This window comes from Lepidochelys kempii, chromosome 1 (assembly GCF_965140285.1).
Source record: "Lepidochelys kempii isolate rLepKem1 chromosome 1, rLepKem1.hap1, whole genome shotgun sequence".
In the NCBI taxonomy this organism is placed as follows: Eukaryota; Metazoa; Chordata; order Testudines; family Cheloniidae; genus Lepidochelys; species Lepidochelys kempii.
The window spans coordinates 73242717-73265470 of NC_136380.1; the positions used below are offsets into that span (position 1 = coordinate 73242717).

At 42.3% G+C, this 22754-nt stretch overlaps 1 long non-coding RNA gene across 1 annotated transcript in view; it reads right to left on the minus strand.

Moving 5' to 3' along the window:
- Nucleotides 1–19350: 19350 nt before the first annotated feature.
- LOC140903689 (uncharacterized) overlaps nucleotides 19351–22754 on the minus strand; it is a 43225-nt gene continuing 39821 nt past the window's right edge. The window contains exon 3 of the long non-coding RNA XR_012156332.2: nucleotides 19351–19740. This is a non-coding gene — a long non-coding RNA (uncharacterized LOC140903689). The remainder of the gene's footprint in view (nucleotides 19741–22754) is intronic.

Below are 22754 nucleotides of genomic sequence, written 5' to 3' on the forward strand. Positions count from 1 at the left end.
GGCAGAGGTAGCACCGGGCTTCCCCCGTGGAAAAGTACACACAGTAACGGGCCCCCTGGTGGGGGACTAGGAAGGACCCTTCAAGTGCCACTCCGTCACACACTGCCGACGGCAGTAAAAGTTGCACTTGCCTGCTGAAGGAAAAAATGTGATGGACGGTGGGGTCCTTGCGGCCCAACGGGAGAGGGCTGATAACAGAAACAGGTTTCCCCAGGGTGGAAAGGGCGGGTAGCAGGGCAGCATTGGGGAGAAAAGGAGAGACAGAGGTCAGGACCAGGTGGACGCCCAGGTCCTCTAGCGGCTCTTGGGGGACAAACACCCCCCCCCCACCGCCAGGCCCCTCTCCACCGCTTCCTGGGTGGCAGCCTCCGATGCTAAGAAGAAAACAACCTTTCCATACATTTTGGAGGTAGCCACAATGACCGAGGGCCCCACCACCCTTGCCAACGCCCGCACGTAGGTCTCCACGTGGGGTGAGGTGGGCACCAGCAGGCATCAAACACCGTGCTTCCTTGTCATGGTGGGAAAGGGGCCCTGGCTGCTATTGATGGTGGCGGGGGCGGTGGGCAGGAGAGATGACAAGGCGGCAGGCGGGGGGGTTGCCGCCGCCCGGGTATATGTCCTGGGGGCTGAGGGAGGGACATCCGCAGAGCTGGTGGAAGGGGCAGAGGGGGAGGACGCCATGGTCGGTGGTGGGGTTGCAGCAGTGGGGGTGGCCTCTGCCATGGAGGGCCCGGTGGTTTTAGTGGGGCCCTTCCCCTTCTTCTTGCACTGGCCTTTCCCGCCAGCTGCGGGTGCTTCCCTTGAGTCTGGGGAGGCGATGGGCATGGCAGCGGTGGAGGCCACCCCGGTACCCTCCATTGCCGATGCCCCAGAGGGGCGGTGGCAGGTGATTAACAGGAGCTGGGATCAGGTAGAAAGGGACAAGTTGTGGGGTGGACAATTCGTGGGGGGGCACATGAACCACCGTACTCTTGACCAGAGAGTCCTGTTTGGTTGGCTGGTGTTTCTGGCCCACGCGGTGGAATCAGGGTAAGCAGCTGAGTCCAGAGGCAGATGTTAGACAGCCAGCAAAGATGGTGGAGTGAGGGGGTGAAAATCATAGTGTGGGGGTTGGGAGGACACAGATGGATCGGGGGGCAGCTCTGTGCCACACCCCCTGTGTCCCTACAAACACAGTTAAGACACAGTCAATGCCTCCCCCCACATGAGAGCACAGTTTGAAAGTTACTCAGTCTTAGGCCCCCTCCACGGCAATTTGTAAATTCCCCGGGCGGTGTTCCTCCGGTGAACGGCTTTTTCTCTGTCTGTTCCGGGCTTTCTTTTTTGCATTCCAGAAATGCTGGAGCAAGTGATAAGAGTCCTCTCGATCGGAGACAGGTCCACAGACAAATAGCAAGCGGCTGGATCTAGGTCCTTCCACTCCCCCGCTCCAGGGAAGCAGGCTGGCAGCCCCCACCCCCCTCGGCGTGGGGTTTCAGCTGGAGCGGCAACAGCGTCCGAGGGCAGGCGAGTGGGGGCTAACTGGCCAGCACTTTAGCAACAGCAGAGAAAGAAAAAAAAATAACAAAAAGAAAAGAAAGGCGGGGGAGCATCTGGCCCGGTTGGGGGGAAGCCGAAAGCAGGGGCAAACAGCAAGGAAAGCCCAGGCCAGAGAGCAGCAGAAGGAGCGCAGGCTAAATAGGTCCCTTTTCCCTGGGTAAGGTAATAGGGAAGGTCCCAGAACAATCAGGAACCTTCTGAAGATAATTAAGACAGGATGATTAGAACACCTGCAGCTAGTATCAATTAAGGCAGGCTAATCAGGGCACCTGGGTTTTAAAAAGGAACTCACTTCAGTTTGTGGTGTGCGTGTGAGGGGCTGGGAGCAAGAGGCACTAGGAGCTGAGAGTGAGAACGCGGACTGTTGGAGGACGAGGTGTACAAGCATTGTCAGACACCAGGAGGAAGATCCTATGGTGAGGATAAAGTAGATGCTGGGAGGAGGCCATGGGGAAGTAGCCCAGGGAGTTGTAGCTGTTGCACAGCTGTTCCAGGAGACACTCTAGACAGCTGCATTGCACAGGGCCCTGGGCGGGAACCCGGAGTAGAGGGTGGGCCCGAGTTTCCCCCAAATCCTCCCCAGCTCCTAGTCAGACACAGGAGGAGTCGACCTGGACTGTGAATTCAGAAAAACGGCCGAGCTGAGGGCTGCCGTGAAGCTCCAAGGCGAGCAAATCCGCCAATAAGCGCAAGACCCACCAAGGTAGAGCAGGAACATTGTCACACTAAACAATTAATAAGTTCAGGTGCACCATTTGTTTTCCAATTCTCTTGGAGTAGTGTGATGATTCTGGTGCAGGCATGGTGTCAAGGTTCCTTCCCCACTCTGAACTCTAGGGTACAGATGTGGTGACCTGCATGAAAGACTCCCTAAGCTTATTCTTACCAGCTCAGGTTAAAAACTTCCTCAAGGTACAAACTTTGCCTTGTCCTTGAACGCTATGCTGCCACCACCAAGCATGTTAAACAAAGAACAGGGAAAGAGCCCACTTGGAGATGTCTTCCCCCCAAAAAATCCCCCCAAGCCCTAAACCCCCTTTCCTGGGGAAGGCTTGATAAAAATCCTCACCAATTTGCATAGGTGAATACAGACCCAAACCCTTGGATCTTAAGAACAATTAAAAAGCAATCAGGATCTTAAAAGGAGAATTTTAATTAAAGAAAAAGTAAAAGAATCACCTCTGTAAAATCAGGATGGTAAATACCTTACAGGGTAATCAGATTCAAAACATAGAGAATCCCTCTAGGCAAAACCTTAAGTTACAAAAAGACACAACAACAGGAATATCCATTCCATTCAGCACAGCTTATTTACCAGCCATTTAAACAAAAGAAAATCTATCCCATTTCTAGCTAGATTACTCACTAACTTAACAGAAGTTCTGAAGAGCATTCCTGACCTGCTCCCGACAAAAGCATCACACAGACAGACAGACCCTTTGTTCCCTGCCCCCTCCAGCTTTGAAAGTATCTTGTCTCCTCATTGGTAATTTTGATCAGGAGCCAGTGAGGTTATCTTAGCTTCTTAACCCTTTACAGATGAAGGGGTTTTGCCTCTGGCCAGGAGGGATTTTATAAGTCTCTATACAGAAGGTTGGTTACCCTTCCCTTTATATTTATGACATGTGGCATTATCCACAACAGGAATCAACTCAATCTGTTATGGAATCTCCTGAATCTGGTACCAAAGTTTCTTCCAACAAGTTATCAAAATTTGGAGTTGTAAAAGGAGGATGTTCGATTGAAGGAACATAAAATCCAACTGGAACATTCCCAGAAGCCAGTATTTGTCATGGCTGCAACTAGTCCATATATCATTCCAGAAAGTAACATTGGATAGTTTTACCATGAATGACACAGGTCCAGTGCATTTCACAAGTTCTCCAGGAACCCATTTCACTCCACAACCATAGTTGCAGGTCCATACTAAGTCTCATACTTCAAAAGGATGATGCCAAGTCTCATATTGATCAATTTGTGTAGCTTGGAATTTGGCTACACTTGAGGCAACATCAGGACATAGCAGGTCCCAACAGGTATGCAAAGATCACTTCAGCAAAAGAGTTGCATATGACTTGGGAAGTATCATGTGGTTTCTTCCTGTAAACAAGCAAGAAATTTCTGCTGATGACTCAAAATAGACTTGTTAGCTCTTTAGGCATGCTTAAGTGTTGGTACAAAGCGTTCTGCTAGTTTGTTTGTAGCAAGATGGTACAGAGTAGAACATATGTTCTGAATTCTATTAGAGGCTAGGAACCTCTGAAATTATTTTGAACAGAACTGAGGTCCATGGTCTCTTATCAACTCTAACGGTTCACATAATCAACTAAAGAAGGTATGAAGATGTCCAATACTCTTGGTAGCTGTTGTAGAAGTGATTCTGAAAACTTCTGCCCATTTTAAATGGGTGTTCATTATGATCAGAAACATACAACTTTCCAGTGTCCTGGCAAAGTCCATGTGAATACTTTTCTAAGGAGTCTGAGGCCACAACCACAGGTGTAGAAGAGCTGAGCCAGGGCCATGCTGAATTTTCTGACATCTAGTAAAGCACTTTGCCTTCTTCTCAATTGTTGATCCCCAGCCACCAGGCATAATTCCAGACTATGGCCTTCATCTGTACACTGACCAACAGCTTCCAAAAATGAGATTAAAGTAATTTTGGAATGATCATTCGTATTCCCTATATGATGCAATCTTGATTCACAGATAATTCATGTTGACCTGACACAAATTGTGTATCATAGAACCATAGAATATCAGGATTGGAAGGGACCTCAAGAGGTCTAGTCCAACCCCTTGTTCAAAGCAGGACCAATCCCCAACTAAATAATCCCAGCCAGGACTTTGTCAAGCCTGACCTTAAAAACCTCTAAGGAAAGAGATTCCACCACCTCCCTAGGTAACCCATTCCAATACTTCACCACCCTCCTAGTGAAAAAAGTTTTCCCTAATATCCAATCTAAACCTCCCCCACTGCAACTTGAGACCATTACTCCTTGTTCTGTCATCTCCTACCACTGAGAACAGTCTAGATCCATCCTCTTTGGAACCCCGTTTCAGGTAGTTGAAAGCAGCTATCAAATCCCCCCTCATTCTTCTCTTCTGCAGACTAAACAATCCCAGTTCCCTCAGCCTCTCCTCATAAGTCACGTGTTCCAGTCCCCTAATCATTTTTGTTGCCCTCTGCTGGACTCTTTCCAATTTTTCCACATCCTTCTTATAGTGTGGGGCCCAAAACTAGACACCGTACTCCAGATGAGGCCTCACCAATGCCAAATAGAGGGGAATGATCACGGCCCTCGATCTGCTGGCAATGCCCCTACTTACACAGCCCAAAATGCCGTTAGCCTTCTTGGCAACAAGGGCATACTGTTGACTCATATCCAGCTTCTCGTCCACTGTAACCCATAGGTCCTTTTCTGCAGAACTGCTGCCTAGTCACTCGGTCCCTAGTCTGTAGCAGTGCATGGGATTCTTCTGTCCTAAGTACAGGACTCTGCACTTGTCCTTGTTGAACCTCATCAGATTTCTTTTGGCCCAATCCTCTAATTTGTCTAGGTCCCTCTGTTTCCTATCCCTGCCCTCCAGCATATCTATTACTCCTCCCAGTTTAGCATTATCTGCAAACTTGCTGAGGGTGCAATCCACGCCATCCTCCAGATCATTAATGAAGATATTGAACAAAACCAGCCTCAGGACCGACCCTTGGGGCACTCCGCTTGATACCAGCTGCCAACTAGACATGGAGCCATTTATCATTAGCTGTTGAGCCCGATGATCTAGCCAGCTTTCTATCCACCATATAGTCCATAATCTGAGGATTCTTATGATCCAACACTGTGCCTTGGAGTATCATTCCCTTCACAAGAGAAAGCATACCCTGGCCTTAGAAGTCTATTTTTAGATGTCTGTGCTAATGATGGGTAACCTATCCATCAAACTGAGATAAACTTTTGATGAAATGTTCTTTTTGAGTTGATGGAAGTTTGAGCATGGTCGACATGACAGCCCATCAGCACTGCTGTGATGAATCCTTTAATGGAACTGGATGGTATAAGAATAAGCTGAAAGTAGCAGTGCCCATCTGTGTTCCATCTAAGCTGTGTGATTGGGTGGCTGCCCAGGAGTGATTCAAGTGTGCAGCTTAGAGGGAGCAATGTTCACTAAACAATCCAAATCAGCTTCCAACAGAGGCTTCAGAACATAACACAAAACTATGGGCTTGCAATATTTTGACTGGCTGTCAGACTTAACGGTGAACCTCGCTGACATGTTGCTCATCTATCCAAGTTCCTATTCAAAATCTTCGGAGTGTCTGTCCTGTATTTCTTGAAGGTTTTGAGATGCTTTCATGACCTTCTTGATCTCACCTTTAGCTTCTAAAGCCAAATTCGGACAAATAAAAGTGGATACTTTCCTTCAGTCACATACAAGACTGTTTGTCTAATTGAACTTTCAGCTGGAGTATCCCTTTTGGGACTAACTTTTCTAAGTAAAAGTCTTCAAAACTCTGAAGTTCTCTTCCAGAGGAACTTGTGAAAACGTCTGGTGATAGCTAGATGCAGAAATCAGTGAGATGGCAGCTCCAGTTTCAGACACCATTCTTCTAGGAACTCCAGCTTCTGATAACACGTGCAGTGCTAGGTCTTCATCAATGTCACTGGACCTCTTATTCCACATTATGAATTTCTGACTGCCATCCCTTCTTAGGTTCAGTCCTCATAGGTGTCTTCTTGGATGGATGGTTACTTGTGTTGCTGGCTGTTGAAATGTGTGTTAGGTCATGGCAATGCGTCCTTTCTTCTGGCACTTTCTGCAAATAACCTGGCATGCTTAGCAATCCTCAGTATGCAGAGTTTGTGCAGAATAGCCACACGGAAATTCCTTGCACTCCCGTCATCCTCGGTGTCACTGATTCAGGAGGTGAACATCTCAGTTCACAGTAAATTCCAGCAAATCCTTCTCTGTGCTTTCCATGACCATAACTACCTCAACAGCCTTCTTCAGTGTAAGTGCTGATACAGTCAGTAACTTCTTTCAAATCTGACCATTGTTTAATCCAGAGCCAAACTGGACATGTAGGGCATCACTCAATGTCTGTCCAAAGTGACAATGATCTAATAACTTTCCTAGAACAGCAACAAACTGCTACTGACTATCCACTTTCCTGGTGTTGCTGAAGGAATCAATATCATTTTGCTATCATTATTGGGACAGGAGAGAAATATACTTTCATTGCTTCCGTAATTGCCTACATGGAAGTTTCAGGCACAGTTGGAGACAGTAAGTCATGCAGCAGTTTATATGCCTTGGACGCATCACTGTCAGCAGGGTTGAAATTCGTTGACCATCCAGAAAGGAGTTGCAGGTTGCCAATGGCTCTAAATTTTTGAGGTACACCACCCATGATTCACGGTTTTCTTTGAATTCACCAACATCACCACAAAAGTTGCCATTTCACTTCTCTCTTGTTGAACTTCATGCCCTCCTGGACATCTCTCTTCCACAGGGAAACTTTATTTTCTCCTTGGCCTGGTGTTGGAGCTTTTCTCTGAAGGTTACATTCCCCCCCCCACTCACCTTTATTTTTCTATACCGTGCACTGTCTGAGCTTGATCTCCCTCTGCTGGTTGTATGTTTACACTGAAGGCTTCAGACTTCCTCCTTTGGTTGTACTTAAGCTCCCTCTGCTGACTGTAGGCTGTCAGTGTAGGCTACAGACTGTGTCTGTTCCTGAGTCCATGAGGCCAAGATGGCTGCTTCCCCTGCTCTGCTCTATATGAAGCCGCTCTGGCAGCAATTGCAGCTGTCTCCTCCTTTGTTTTATTTGTATTTGCCTACTCCCGCTCTCTGGCCGACACTGCCCATGCAGCAAAAGCAGCAGTCTGCCACCTTATGTTTCTAGGTGAACTCCCATTCTTTTTATTTTAATTATCATTTGCTTACTGTTTCTTCTCATTGGTAGGGCAGTGGGAGCATTGGACACTCAAGGGAGAGAAGCTTCCAGTTGCCAATACCATATCTGGATCCAACAGTGAAGAAGATAGACCCAAGGGGAGCTGATTTAAACACAGCTATCTGTGGTGACTTTATTGTTCTGGCAACAAACAGGAACAAAGACAAGTGAGGCGCTGATCTGAGTATACAGAGCCCAACCATTAAGAGGGACAGAACATCACAGGCTAGGTGATGGTTGGATTAGGAAGGGGGAAGAAAGGGGGACTCATCATCCATTGCATTAGCCCAGTGTAGATTACTAGGTATTTCCACTCTAGAGGATGCTCTGGGCCATATCCATTATTCTATAAGAGAAGTGAAAATAAGAAAATCCTGTGTAAAATTTTACTTGTTTTATAATTCTCACAATGAAGGATCAAATTCTGTCCTTATTGACACTGATTTTGTTCTCGTCACCATCAATTTCCACAGAGTCATTCCAGATTTACATCAGTGAAAGTGAGAGCAGAAATTGGTCTATTCTCCTTGGTTTCTAACAAAGTCACATTAGGTTGTTTCCATCTTATCCTCTAGATATTTTAAAGGCATCACAATATAGAGACTTTCTTCCCGGCAGTCTGCCAAAGTCCTGATATTTTAAACCAACTACCTTATTTTCATAAAAAGAAGTCACATTTTAGCATTTAACTATAGGCAACTGTAAAAATTCCCCTTGACAACAAACCCTCCATTCAAATTATCGGGACATATCCAGTTACTCAAGAAACATCTGCAAATACCATCAGATGCTTTCAGCATTGTGGTCTTACTGATCTGATCTGCCTGAAGCATCTGCTGACCTTGATGCTGTGCCTTATGTAATCCCAGTGAGATGAACACTAGACCTCTTGATCTAAACCATACAGTCCACAGAGAGGATGATTTAGTGTTCTGATTATTGTACAAGGCAGTGACAATTCTCCTACAGATGTGAATTAGCCAGAATCCTTCTACAAAAATAAAAAGAGCTTTAAAAAGGGACTGCTGGGCTTTTTCTTGTCTGGTGTCGTGTACTCAGGGTTCTTGCCAGTAATTCCAATAAGTTAAAAAAAACATAAAATAATTCTTTAATGTCAGATAAGTAGAAATTTTTTCAGATTTTATTCTGAAATCTTGAATATGAAAGAGCAGATTTAAGCTGTATTTCTTCTTGTTCCACATTAATGTTTTGCACTTCAGCTGTCAAATGTCGCCTTGTGTTTTAAACTTCAAAAAGCAGGAGCCAGGGCTGCCACTTTATTAATCTTCATTACATAGCTTCTGGACAAAATTGAGCATCACAATTCTAGTAATCAAGCAGCTTTTCAGCATCATAAAATTAATTTATATTCATTTCATTCTGTCTTATCTTCATTTGTGTGACCTTACCAACCACTCTCTGCCATTAGGCTAGAGCATAGAATTTTGAGTGTTTTGATGTTTTATCAGTTATTTACAGGTTATATTTTAATTTTTGATACCCACAGGTCATTCCAGTGCCACAAACAGTTTATGAATATTTGCACAGCTTGGTATAGACAAGGAAGACTTATCCTACTTATCTGATGAGAATTTCACTGAAAAAATATAAACAGCTGAATTCAAACTCTCTTTTAAATGTGGACCTTTGAATATATATCTTTTCAAATATTTTTTGAGATTATGTACAGATACAAAGTTGAGTTGCAGTGTTAGAAGTTTCAAAAATGTTAACCTGAGAATTCTCAGGTGCTCAGCAAAAGAGAAAGAGAGAGAAAAAATATTTTTTTAGTGTGGTATAGTTTTACAGTAGCATCAAAATGTGCAGTTATTAATTGAATTAGTTATGTCCCAAACACAAGGGCAACAGTGAATTTAAAATTAAGGGTAGATGCCCACTGGAAAAAAAAACTATCCATGTTTTATTGATCATTTTTCAACATTATGGTTTCAAGTTATTCTCTTAATTTTGCAATCCAATACATATGATAATCAAAACCTTTCTAAGAGATCTTTGCTTTACTTTTAATTGCTTTTTTAAAATCTTGTGCTATAAAAATAGACATTAGCTTTCATCCTCGATGAATCAGAATGAAAGATTAATGATTTTTCTGTTCTCAGGAGCTATCCTTTAAACATAATGCTGCTATTAAATATTGTATAACACAGTTAATTACATAGTCTTGATGCATGTTATGTTGGAAGAGGGCTATTTGCCACTTATTAATATTTTACATTGTTACAGTATATATCATGAATATCAACCAACCAGCTTTGTATAAATGCTTTAGTTCACAAATTGTGGCTTATCATGAATAAAACAAGTGATAAATGATATGGGGGATAAGCCACAATCCACCAATCAACTATTGCCATTCCAAATAGTACATCAGTTGCACAAGACAACAGTTGACTGCAGTCTGATATCTCATCTATTGCAGGTCCCGATCTGGGAGGCATATTCAGAGATCACTTAACTCCAAACAAAACAGCAAGGGGAACAGGGAGAGGAGAAAAGGAGGCCCTTCCTTATAAACTTTAGTCCAGTAGTTAGGGATGTGGGATATTCTGATGTGGGTCTTCCTCAGTTTCTCCTATTGAAGTTGTTCCACTTTAATTAATTAATTTAATAATGTTATATTAATTGGTCCAGAAAAGGAGTCAGAATTCTTCTACGGCCCAGTGAGAGCACTCAGCTGAGATACCAGTTCCCTGTTCAAATCCCTTTTCCTCATCCCAGCAGAAGAGAGACTTGAACCAGGAGTATTCCACATCACAGGTGAATACAGTAACCACTGATTTAAAAGTTAAAAGGGAGGAACTCATCACCTCCTCAGTGGTTTTGTGTGAAATTAGGCAGCCTCTGAGCAGGCCTACCAAACAAGGTCTGCATGCAAGTTAGGCAGAGGAGAGGCGCTCTTCCTCTATTTCATGGATCATAAGCAGAGATGGGTGCCTCCCTGACTTAGAGGATCTCCCATTGGCAAGATTAGGTACAGTAGCTCCCTGATAGTGTGCTGGCATTGTGGATTGCATTCTAAGGTCCCTATATCTCCCCATTCATTATAGAAGAAGTGTAAGCACCTAACTAAGACTTTGTAGATCACAGTGTTGTTCCTGTGATTTTCTATGGGCCTAAAAGTTAGGCCATGTGACACGCAGTATCTGAACACTTGAGACCCTTGTGGATCGGGCCTAATTCTTGTTTGTTTGTTTTTAAGCCTCTTTACATAAACACGCATAAGCATGTGCCTGTGCACATGCCCATAGACACTGAAAAACAGTTCTCCTGTAACAGTCCTCTGAACTCTTTTCCTCCATCAACACAACTGATAAATTCTTAGGAACTTGTTTCTAAAGAAACTAAAGAAAACTAGAAATGATGTAGCTTATTTTGGAAATGTTTTACTTATTTCTGTGGATCTTTTCAAAAGTGACATGCATTTAGGAAGTTAAATTCAGAATCTGTGTAAGAGGAACAAATAGCCAAACACAAAAGGCAAGGTACTCAGACAACATACCATCCTGAGATACATCAGCATATAAGCAAACCCCATACCTTTAGCCTTCCACAGAGCCCCCCCCCCCCTTTTTTTTACAAGATAGCTGCAAATCAACAAATGAATATCTGAATATCAACAAATGACAGGTTTTTTACTTTCTCCCACTATCACTTTTTTAATCTAACTCTAAATATCAGGTTTAGTATGTAAACAACACATTGAGTTTACAGTATATTTTGACTTTCAGCCCCAACATTCTGCTTAACTACGAAAGTAGTCTGCACTATTATAGCTCTCTGTATTAGTCCTTCCAGAAATATGACATCACTGCTGTGCTGTGTTTCAGAAGTTAAGGGCAAGATTCTCCTTTACACTAAATTACATTTGCTCCCTTTTTAAGGTCTCTTTGCACAGCCAGAGCAGTGCAAAGGGACCTTAGTGTAAATGAAAATCAGGCCCTAGCACTTGTCTTTTAAGATTGAATGGTATAATAGAACAACTAAAGTAATTACTCAGAGTAAAACAAATTAGGGATCAATAAATATCCCTCTGCACTGCAGCTTACAGGACTATGCCTTCCAGATATGCCAGGCACTGATGTTTTATGAGTTGCACTAAGTTGTTCCAAAGATCTTGCATCTAGGGCATTATATATAGTTATGGTTGGTGTTGCGCATTGTTGAATATCCAGTAGAGCTTTAAAATCAGCCATTCTTACTTTTGTGCCAATGCCTAATAGTGATAATGGAAGGTTCATCTCTTCTCTTTTAACAGTCACAGTTAGAAGCCAGAGGGTTCATTGCTTAGCCACTACAGATTTCCTTTCTGCCTTTGAAAACTGTGAACACAGCATGGCATTCTCATTTTGCATCTCAGCCAGTACTAATTTTTCTTATTTTTCGAAAATCCTCATTTGACAGGAATTGCTCCATCTATTCACCTGGCTTTTTAACATTTGCCTGAGTTTATTAAATGACTTTATTAAACCACTACACCGGTGGAAAGAGAGAGTAATTTTTAATGGACATGCAAAACAATGTTGTGCTACTTTTTAGCACTTTGTTGAGTCCCTTGAAGTATTACGAGTAAGATGAAAACGATAGCTGTCATTTCACCTAAACATTCCTGCTTTTCCTGTGCAGTGAGAAAGCACTCTTTTCCTTGGTGTTTTCTGTATTATCAGCTTTTTCTTAGAACCAGATACTGCAGTACATGACTTTCAGCAATGACAACTGTCAGCATGGTGATAAGAGGAGGGAACACGTGTCACAAAGGTTTCCTGTTGTAGTGGGAATAGTATAGCCCCACAAGCAAGGAAACTCAAAGGTAATGCAAGGAGGGGACTTATATCATTTGTTGTGACTGAGCTTGTCACCTGAAGTTTGTTTTACAAGCAAATAACAACCTGTCCTCCTAATCCCAGAAGGTTCTCTCATTCCTGGGGTGATCTGAAAGATTTTCACTGCTCAAGGGGGTTTGTGTCCTCTGTGGAGGAAAAACAAAAACAAAACTACATGACTTTACTAGCTAGACTTCCTTCACAAACCACACTCTTTGCAAAGCATGAAATCTTCCCAGACAATACCATATGGCCAGAGACCTTTTCATCAGCAATTCCATTAGTCAGCTCTGAAACAGTTCCTAGGTCAAGGCAAACTTATTTCCTTCCTTTGGAAGGCTACTTTATTTTTTTTCCATGTTGGTCTGTGGCAGTTGTCCCCTGAGAGGATTTTAGCTACAGTTCAAGATTTTTTTCCTAAAGTTGTTCTATGTGGTCGCTATAAAATATCATTAATCTACGTGTGTTCCTTTCCTCCCTTTTCAGGTTGCTCCATTCAGATGGTCTAGCACCTGCTAAACAGTAGAGGGGCTATGTCTTTAAATAATAAATAATATTATTTAATAACCTAATAATAGGTGCTGGAACTAGGATTGCTGGTTTCAAGTGGTTTCCATCACATACAGGGCTTACAGTTTGGTTGAATGGCTCTCAGCACCCCCACTATAAAAATCATTCCAGCATCCCTGATAATAATCACTATTATTGTGCGTTTGAATCCCATAGTGCTAGGAATGGTATAAACAAGCAGCAAAGAAGACAGTCTCTGCCCCACAGAGTTTATATTCTATGGATCAAGTCCCGCAAAGGCTTATGAGTGAGCTCAGCTTTAAGCCTGTATGTTGTCTCACTGACTGACTACAGAAATCAGGGGGATGAGTTAACAATAAAATTAAGAGTGATTAGCAAAAAAGATGATGTCCCAGGGGTTAAAAATAAAATGGGTTCCCTATAAAGCAGGATCTGTATTGTACTCAGCACTCAAACAGCACACATCCAGAGCCCGAACTGAATTTCACTCAAACTGTTGATGAATTAGAACCTGTGAAATATATTACATTTGGTGCACAGGAAGAGGAAGCAATGAATTACTTGAATATAATTTTCAAAGCATTACTGTTACAGTAGCTGCCAAACCACAGCAGCACTAACCAAGGACACAGATTTTTAAGCCTTCCACCGACACAGAATTCCAATATTTTTTTTTCTGAAAGAACATCATCAAATGTATTTGAAGTAGTTTCGTATATAAATATTGTATATGCAGCATGTAGATCATCAGTAAGAAAAGCTTTTAGTCTTTTAAGACTCTCATAAATGAATTCTAGTACCAAATGGCTGGTATGAAAGTTGCATTTAATTTTCAGAGGTTTGGAGTATGGGATTTAATAACTTTACCTTTCTTGTGAGTAATAAATGTGGAGTTAGAGCTAAAAGTCCAGTCATCCAACAACATTTAGTTAGTTATTAGGAAATGCAAGCTGTCTTCAGTATTTTAAGCCCTAATGTCCAATTGACAAAGAAGATGGAGCATGAATTAAATCCATGCAGCATAAACCTAATACAAAATAATATTTGCACATCTTTTCCCTGCAATCTGCAAACTACCATTTCATTTAATAATAATTTAATGGCAATGTGCAACCTGAATCCAAATGTTGTGCGAGGACCACATTTATTGTATAAATGAATGCAATTTGATTATCGAGCTCTTCATAGTATTAGACTTAACTTGCCCTTTTCAGAAATCTCCTAATAATTCAGTGAGATTATGCTGATTAGCAATTTTTCATCATGCTTTCTAAACTAAAGGACTATTAGCTAGTTTCAAATAAATTAGGCATTTTTCAGAACTCAATCCTATATCAAAAGTTTATCTTTAAAAAACAAAAAAATCCCCATTCAGATTAACAAATAGGCCTTTTAATCAAGTTTCTTACTTTATTTATTTTATTTATCTAGTCAATTAAACATATGTAAGTGGGGTTTGATATAGCATGGACAGTTTTTCTGTGGATAATTAAATTACAAATCAAATTATTACTTATTGATAACATATTTGTTAGAATTGATCAGGAATTTCCCATTGAGGTTTTTTTGGTAGAAAAATATTGATTTGTCAATACTTACATTATTTGTGGAAAAGGGCTGATATGACAAATCTCCCAATTAGAAACTTTTTGGAAAATAAATGTTTGACACTGTCAAAATGACTCATTTTGACATTTGCAAAATGACAAGTTTCATTTTTCAGTTCAAAACTACTTTTTGTTTAGCAATTTTATTTAATTAATATGTGAGGTTATTTTTTTAAAAGGTCAAGATTGAAATAAAGCATTTCAAATTACTTTAACCAAAACATTTTTTCACATTGTTGGTTCATGAAAATTTGTGAGATTTCAATGTTTTTTTTTCCAATTTGGTATGGGTTATTTTTTTTTTAATTTGGGGAGGGGTTAATCTCAAAAACTTCACAGGTCAGGAAAAGTTTAATACCTAGCTGTTTGTTATTCCAGGTGTCACCAACTGACACAGTTGCATATTCCAAGTTAGTTTTCATGACATGAAAGCCAATATTTAGCAGTGGGGAGATATTTTGTGTAATGTTATTAGTGTTGCTATGTTAGATTTTGTGTAGAGGGTGCTCAAGGAGAGTTTGCCATCTATCTTGGTCTCTGACTAGTGACCATTCTTGCAGTGGAGTTGCTCTCTGAGGACCAGGCTTTCGTATTGGGCTGAAACTTCTGGAAGAATGGATTGCCTTGCATGTTGTTCGGCCATCTCTGTTCCATGACTGGTGCATGTCTGTAAATAAAATAATTTACACTTGGAATACACCCAGACACTATGGCACCTATTTCTCCTCCACTGGGAAGCCAAGCTGAACATCTCCTACTGATCAGAAGAGGGGCAACAATATATATCTGATGACTGATGAGAATGCTATAAGTAAAAGTTGAAATGGCCTTACTCTTCTTATAGGTACATATATGGATGAAAATCCCACTTGTCTTCCTGGAAAGGAAAGTGTTTTTTACAGGAACTTAATATTACTCAATGAATTAATCCTGCAGGGCAGGCAGTTCCCTAAAAGACAGCAGGAGCATGAAGGTTCCAGGACTATATACAACTGCTAGTATATCACCAAGCCTGCAGTCACACAACTTTGGACTGGGGATCCTAGGAGTCAGATCTCACATATCACAGAATCATAGAATATCAGGGTTGGAAGGGACCCCTGAAGGTCATCTAGTCCAACCCCCTGCTCGAAGCAGGACCAATTCCCAGTTAAATCATCCCAGCCAGGGCTTTGTCAAGCCTGACCTTAAAAACTTCTAAGGAAGGAGATTCTACCACCTCCCTAGGTAACGCATTCCAGTGTTTCACCACCCTCTTAGTGAAAAAGTTTTTCCTAATATCCAATCTAAACCTCCCCCACTGCAACTTGAGACCATTACTCCTTGTTCTGTCATCTGCTACCATTGAGAATAGTCTAGAGCCATCCTCTTTGGAACCCCCTTTCAGGTAGTTGAAAGCAGCTATCAAATCCCCCCTCATTCTTCTCTTCTGCAGGCTAAACAATCCCAGCTCCCTCAGCCTCTCCTCATAAGTCATGTGTTCCAGACCCCTAATCATTTTTGTTGCCCTTCGCTGGACTCTCTCCAATTTATCCACATCCTTCTTGTAGTGTGGGGCCCAAAACTGGACACAGTACTCCAGATGAGGCCTCACCAATGTCGAATAGAGGGGAACGATCACGTCCCTCGATCTGCTCACTATGCCCCTACTTATACATCCCAAAATGCCATTGGCCTTCTTGGCAACAAGGGCACACTGCTGACTCATATCCAGCTTCTCGTCCACTGTCACCCCTAGGTCCTTCTCTGCAGAACTGCTGCCTAGCCATTCGGTCCCTAGTCTGTAGCGGTGCATTGGATTCTTCCATCCTAAGTGCAGGACCCTGCACTTATCCTTATTGAACCTCATCAGATTTCTTTTGGCCCAATCCTCCAATTTGTCTAGGTCCTTCTGTATCCTATCCCTCCCCTCCAGCGTATCTACCACTCCTCCCAGTTTAGTATCATCCGCAAATTTGCTGAGAGTGCAATCCACACCATCCTCCAGATCATTTATGAAGATATTGAACAAAACCGGCCCCAGGACCGACCCTTGGGGCACTCCACTTGACACCGGCTGCCAACTAGACATGGAGCCATTGATCACTACCCGTTGAGCCCGACAATCTAGCCAGCTTTCTACCCACTTTATAGTGCATTCATCCAGCCCATACTTCCTTAACTTGCTGACAAGAATACTGTGGGAGACTGTGTCAAAAGCTTTGCTAAAGTCAGGAAACAATACATCCACTGCTTTCCCTGCATCCACAGAACCAGTAATCTCATCATAGAAGGCAATTAGATTAGTCAGGCATGACCTTCCCTTGGTGAATCCATGCTGGCTGTTCCTGATCACTTTCCTCTCATGCAAGTGCTTCAGGATTGATTCTTTGAGGACCTGCTCCATGATTTTTCCAGGAACTGAGGTGAGGCTGACTGGCCTGTAGTTCCCAGGATCCTCCTTCTTCCCTTTTTTAAAGATTGGTACTACATTAGCCTTTTTCCAGTCATCCGGGACTTCCCAGGTTCACCACGAGTTTTCAAAGATAATGGCCAATGGCTCTGCAATCACAGCCGCCAATTCCTTCAGCACTCTCGGATGCAACTCGTCCGGCCCCATGGACTTGTGCACGTCCAGCTTTTCTAAATAGTCCCTAACCACCTCTATCTCCACAGAGGGCTGGCCATCTCTTCCCCGTTTTGTGATGCCCAGCGCAGCAGTCTGGGAGCTGACCTTGTTAGTGAAGACAGAGGCAAAAAAAGCATTGAGTACATTAGCTTTTTCCACATCCTCTGTCACTAGGTTGCCTCCCTCATTCAGTAAGGGGCCCACACTTTCCTTGGCTTTCTTCTTGTTGCCAACATACCTGAAGAAACCCTTCTTGTTACTCTTGACATCTCTCGCTAGCTGCAGCTCCAGGTGCGATTTGGCCCTCCTGATATCATTCCTACATGCCCGAGCAATATTTTTATACTCTTCCCTGGTCATATGTCCAACCTTACACGTCTTATAAGCTTCTTTTTTATGTTTAAGATCCGCTAGGATTTCACCATTAAGCCAAGCTGGTCGCCTGCCATATTTACTATTCTTTCGACTCATTGGGATGGTTTGTCCCTGTAACCTCAACAGGGATTCCTTGAAATACAGCCAGCTCTCCTGGACTCCTTTCCCCTTCAAGTTAGTCCCCCAGGGGATCATGGCCATCCGTTCCCTGAGTGAGTCGAAGTCTGCTTTCCTGAAATCTCTTGGTCATGATGCGTTCAAGGACATGAAGGTACTACAAGAAGTGGTGCCAAAATGTAGTCAGTAGTTTTTATCCCTAAGTATTTACTGAACCAATGTCCTGTCATGGTGCTGAATAATTCTAGAAGTGTCTTTTGGATGACATACAAAGTGGAAGCCCTGACCACTTGTGATTATTAGGGATCCCATAGCACTTTCACCCCCACCCCCAAGAACAAGGGCATTAGATGTGATGTCCTGGTCAAAAATCTCATTTGAGTAGCTGTGGTCTGTTTATGTAAACTTCCCCAAAACTTTCAACTAGATATGATCTATTTCTTCTCCTCTTTCCCTTCTGTGAAGCACTAGTGTGCCCTTATAAATAGATGCTACATTTCATCCTAGAAGTGGCTGTATTAACATGGTGACTAAAGTGATTCCTTTATATTTGAAGAGAGCATGTGGATACTTTAGGATGTGTGGGAACCAGAATTTCTGGCCTGCAGAAAATGTTGCATTTCAGAATATTTTTTTCATCATGAACAAAACAGAAATGATAAATCTTCTGTAGAACAGACATTTTTGAAAAGTGCCGACTGGTTCAGTGAGAGGGAGCTGGGCATCCTGCCAACCAGCTGCGGAGCAGGTCACCTGAGGAGCCAGCCAGTCTGGGGAGTTTTAGTTCCTTGGCAGCCCTCCTGGTGTGCTGTGGGGAAGCTAGGGATCTCTGGGAGCTTTGGCAACCCAGCAGCCAGCTAAGTGGGGTGCAGTATAATAGCTTCCCCAAGGGGAAGCTTCACATGTGGCCAATGTCTGCTGACCTGGTTTCCATTCAACATATTCTTGTGAAACGTTTCAATACCTTAGGATCAAAGTCCTTTTATATGTGTGGGAGATATTTTATATGTATTAACACAATTCTTCATAGACTTACAGCATAAAAGGTGTCCCATAAAGTGAGATACTCTATACATATACAGAGATGGGTATAAACCCAAACTTCAGATCTTAACACCAATGAAGTCTGGTTGCTTCAACTCTTTTTTGATTCTCCCACAATGCAAAGGGGCTACAAAGAAGTCCTAAGCAGGCAGCTACAAATTCCATTGGCATGAGGAAGAACTCATGCAACTGGTCTGATGTCATCACCTCAAATACCCCACCAGCACAGGGAGATATCAGGGGAGAAGGGTGATAGGATGTAGATAGAGTATGATGCACTCTGGCAATCCCCAGCCAGTATAATGGCTTCTAGGGGTCCTTTCCAAGTTGGTATAATTTAGAACAGTTCCAAGACTATTCTGAGTTACTCCAAATGATCTAACTCCTAACAGCCTCAGAGATAGAAGGAGTGCAAAAGTAAAGGAAAGCCAACCCTGCAACAGCAGTGGGTGGTGTCTTGGCTCAACTGAAAACCTGGACCTCAATATTTATTGCTACAATGAGTTGGAGTAATTCAGGATACCTAATAAAACATTCTGAGGCAGAACACGAAGTCCGTACAGAATAATGCTCCTTAAATTAATTTTTAAGGATAAATTGGCAAAAAAATTCTTGTGAACATTTTTATTTTCATAAAGTCTACATAAGACACAAGAGACAAATAGTTTTTAAAGTGTTATTACTTGGAATTGCTGCTCTCTCCTTATTTTGACATATATGGAGCATGCAATTATTCACCAAGGTCACTTTCCACAGAAGAAAAGGACAGTGTCCAAAAGGTAGCATTTAGGCAGTGAATATGCTATGACAATTTAATCAGTGAGAAAACCCCAATGTCAAGAACCACCTTATTTCTGGGCTGACAAAGACTGACACCTCATCAGACCCTAGTACAATTGTCTACAAACCCCTACAAAGATCAGAATCCCATTGCAGTAGAAAAGGAGGTGGGGGTTCAAACATATTATAGGCATAGAAGTTGGGACAACCTCTCCTTTAGAGGCCAAATTTATAATTAGCTTGGGAAACACAGAGTATCATTCTGTAAATGTTGATGTGCAGCTATGGCCTGATGTCCAGAGAGACTGTGGCTTCCTCTCTCCTAATTTGGGAGATCTAGAAAAAGAAATGAGAATCTCAGACCATATACACAAATAAATTTCTAACCCTTTTCCTTACCAAAAAAAGACGTAAAAATGTGAACAGAGTGTGCAGCTGTGGCATCAGTACACTTCCCAGTCACCACGGCCTGCTTAAGAAGTAGTGTTGGGATACTGCAGGGACGTGCTGGCTGCCGCTTCCCAAAGTTCTCTTTGGCCGGGAACAGCAAACCGCAGCCGCTGGGAGCTGCGGGGGACTGTGCCTGCAGACGGTCAATGTAAACAAAATATCTCATGACCCACCAGCAGATTACCCTGATGAGCACATGCTGAAGGTTACTGACCCCGGTCTAGGAATTAGGTGTTGCAATGCTGAGCAGAGAGATATTAATTCTATAGCCCAGTGTTTAGAGCACTCACATCGGAGGTAGCAGACATGGGATTAAGTTCCTGCTGCGAATCAGACAGAGTATGTCTCCAACATCCCAAGTGAGTGCCCTGGCAACTGGGCTATTGGGCATTCTAGGACACATATGGAAAGGGTGTGCAGGAGAGAGATTGTTTCAGCTGCTAGGACATGGGCTACACCAGGTCAGCTGCTTGTGCATACCAGCCCACCTTCCCCAAAAAGCCTCGTCCTGGGCTGTCTTTTGTGGGGGTTAGGCATGCTTTGAGCACACCCACCAGATCGGGCCCTGCAGGCAAGATAGGAAGGAGAATTTCTCTTTGAGGATCCCATCAGGGTTGAGGTAAGAGCTATGGTATCAAGAAGGTCAGAGGCATTAGAATTTTGCCAGCTTTGCACATATGCACTGGCATAAACATTGACACCTAGGGGACTTTACTGGCAGAAAATTAGTCACCTACATGGTAAGGCAGCATCTGATAACTGGTTTTGTGAATGTCAGTACTTAAGGACCTAAAGAAGCAGTTAGGTGCCTAAGTCCCTTTGAAAATCTAGCCCTAAGTGTCTAGGCACTTTTCTAAATCCTACTAGGGACTTATCTGCACCTGAGTACTTTTATGGTCCATATGTAGACCTTCCCTTTCCTCAGGGAGATCTAGTCAGACTCTTCTCACAGAGTGGTTCATTGGTCTGTTGACTGAACTTCCTTTCCAGTCCCCAGGAGAGTGCTCTATCTGACGGACTGGCTGCTGAGTCCAGATCTATGAATCCAATTTCCTTTAAACATATATGTTCCACTGATCACAGTAGTGCACTTTGAGCCGTATCTCCTCACTATATCATGGTTCCTTCCTGATTATTAACTAAAGGTGGAGGGAGGACACTTTCTGAAGTCTTTTAGCAGGCTTGCAGCTCATTCAAGTCTGTCTTCAACACTGTCCTGGTTAGTACACACAAACATACTGATAGTAACTGAGGCAAATTAACTACTATGGCTAAAAACTTTTACTGATTTTTGGTTATTCATTGTCCTCTCATATCCTCCTAGGGCTGGGGTGTATGCACAAGAAAAACCACAAAGCAATATGTCCCTTGATTTTTTGGGAAAATTTCAGATTAATTCACAGACAGGGGCAACATTACCCAGGCTATCTTATTGTTCTGGTAAGATAATGTGTACATAATACTAATCACATTCATTTGAAATGAACAGAGTTAATCAGGCATGTTTTGAAATTGATGAAAAAGGTGAGGTGGATTATAATTTTTTTAGTCTTTTTTTAATGAGCTGTAAAAATGAATAAACTTTAAAAATGCATATTTGCTGACTTTGCTATCTGCCGATTATTTTATAGATTATTTAAATTCGTTCACAACTAAATTATAAAACCTGTACATAAGCACCAAGACTAAAAGGATTTTATGGATACAAGCATTCAAAATAACAGCATTCGTATGTACATGTTATGATAGAGTAATCAAATGTCACACTTAGAGGTATCATATAATGGCCTCAGGTGTCGGGAAGGAATATTTTCTCCCCTCTGCACACCCACCCAACCCCATGTGAAGCGTGGGGCAACTAGCTGGTTCACTATGGGGTTCACTATCCTGATTTCCTGAAGTCATTGCCAGAGACAAAATAATGGACTTAATGGACAACCTAGGATACGGAAAACTATGTCTTTGAAAGACCATGATTCTATCTATACCATAGATTTTTTCCCACAGTCATACATTCTTATTTTGGCTTTTTCTATTCTGCTCTCTGATTTTCCTACATCAATTAGTTCCTCTAAATCATGGTGTTTGGATACTGCAAGACATTTGGGGTCAGATTCTTATGTGGCATAGTCAGGGTAGCCCATTTGACACAATGGAGTTATGCTGACATAAATGGCTGTCTGTTACTGACATATGATTAGCTTTTAATTAGCCAAATATGGTCCAGATTCTCCTTTCATTTAAACTATTCTTACACTGGTGTAAATCCAAAGACATCCAGTGTGTTATTCCTAATTTAAACCACCATAAATGAGTGGGAGAAACAGACCTTATCTTTATATTTTAGCTCTTCTTTGTATGGACACAGTCTTCCCTATTAAAACAAAGCCTTTCCGTACTGAAGTGGAAGCCATGACAGTAACTGGTATATTTAAGTGTGATCTTTCCTAACAAAGATCTATTATTCTTCAGCATTGTTGTTGCTAGCAAGGTGCTAATATAGCTTGGATGCTTTATGTTACTTTAGTGATGCTAATCAGCTGTAAACCCCTTTTAACTTAATCCACATTTACAGCTGATCAGCATCACCAGGATGGCATAAAGGAGCCAGAGGGGACTCGTAATCATTTTTAAAATCTACACATCTGGACCAGATCCTCAGCTGGTGTAAACCAGCATAACTGTACTAAAATCAGGAGCTGGAGATCTGATCCATTTTTATTAGAAAGCATATGCATGAAAAATATTTGAGTTCTGTCTAAAATACAGTTGTGTGACAAAGCATAAAAAATTAATTTCAGCATAATTATGTGATTTTTACTTATGAACTGAATATCCCCAAGTGATTCCAGTATCTCTTCATTCACTTTGCTAACAAACCTCTCAAAATAGTTTACAAG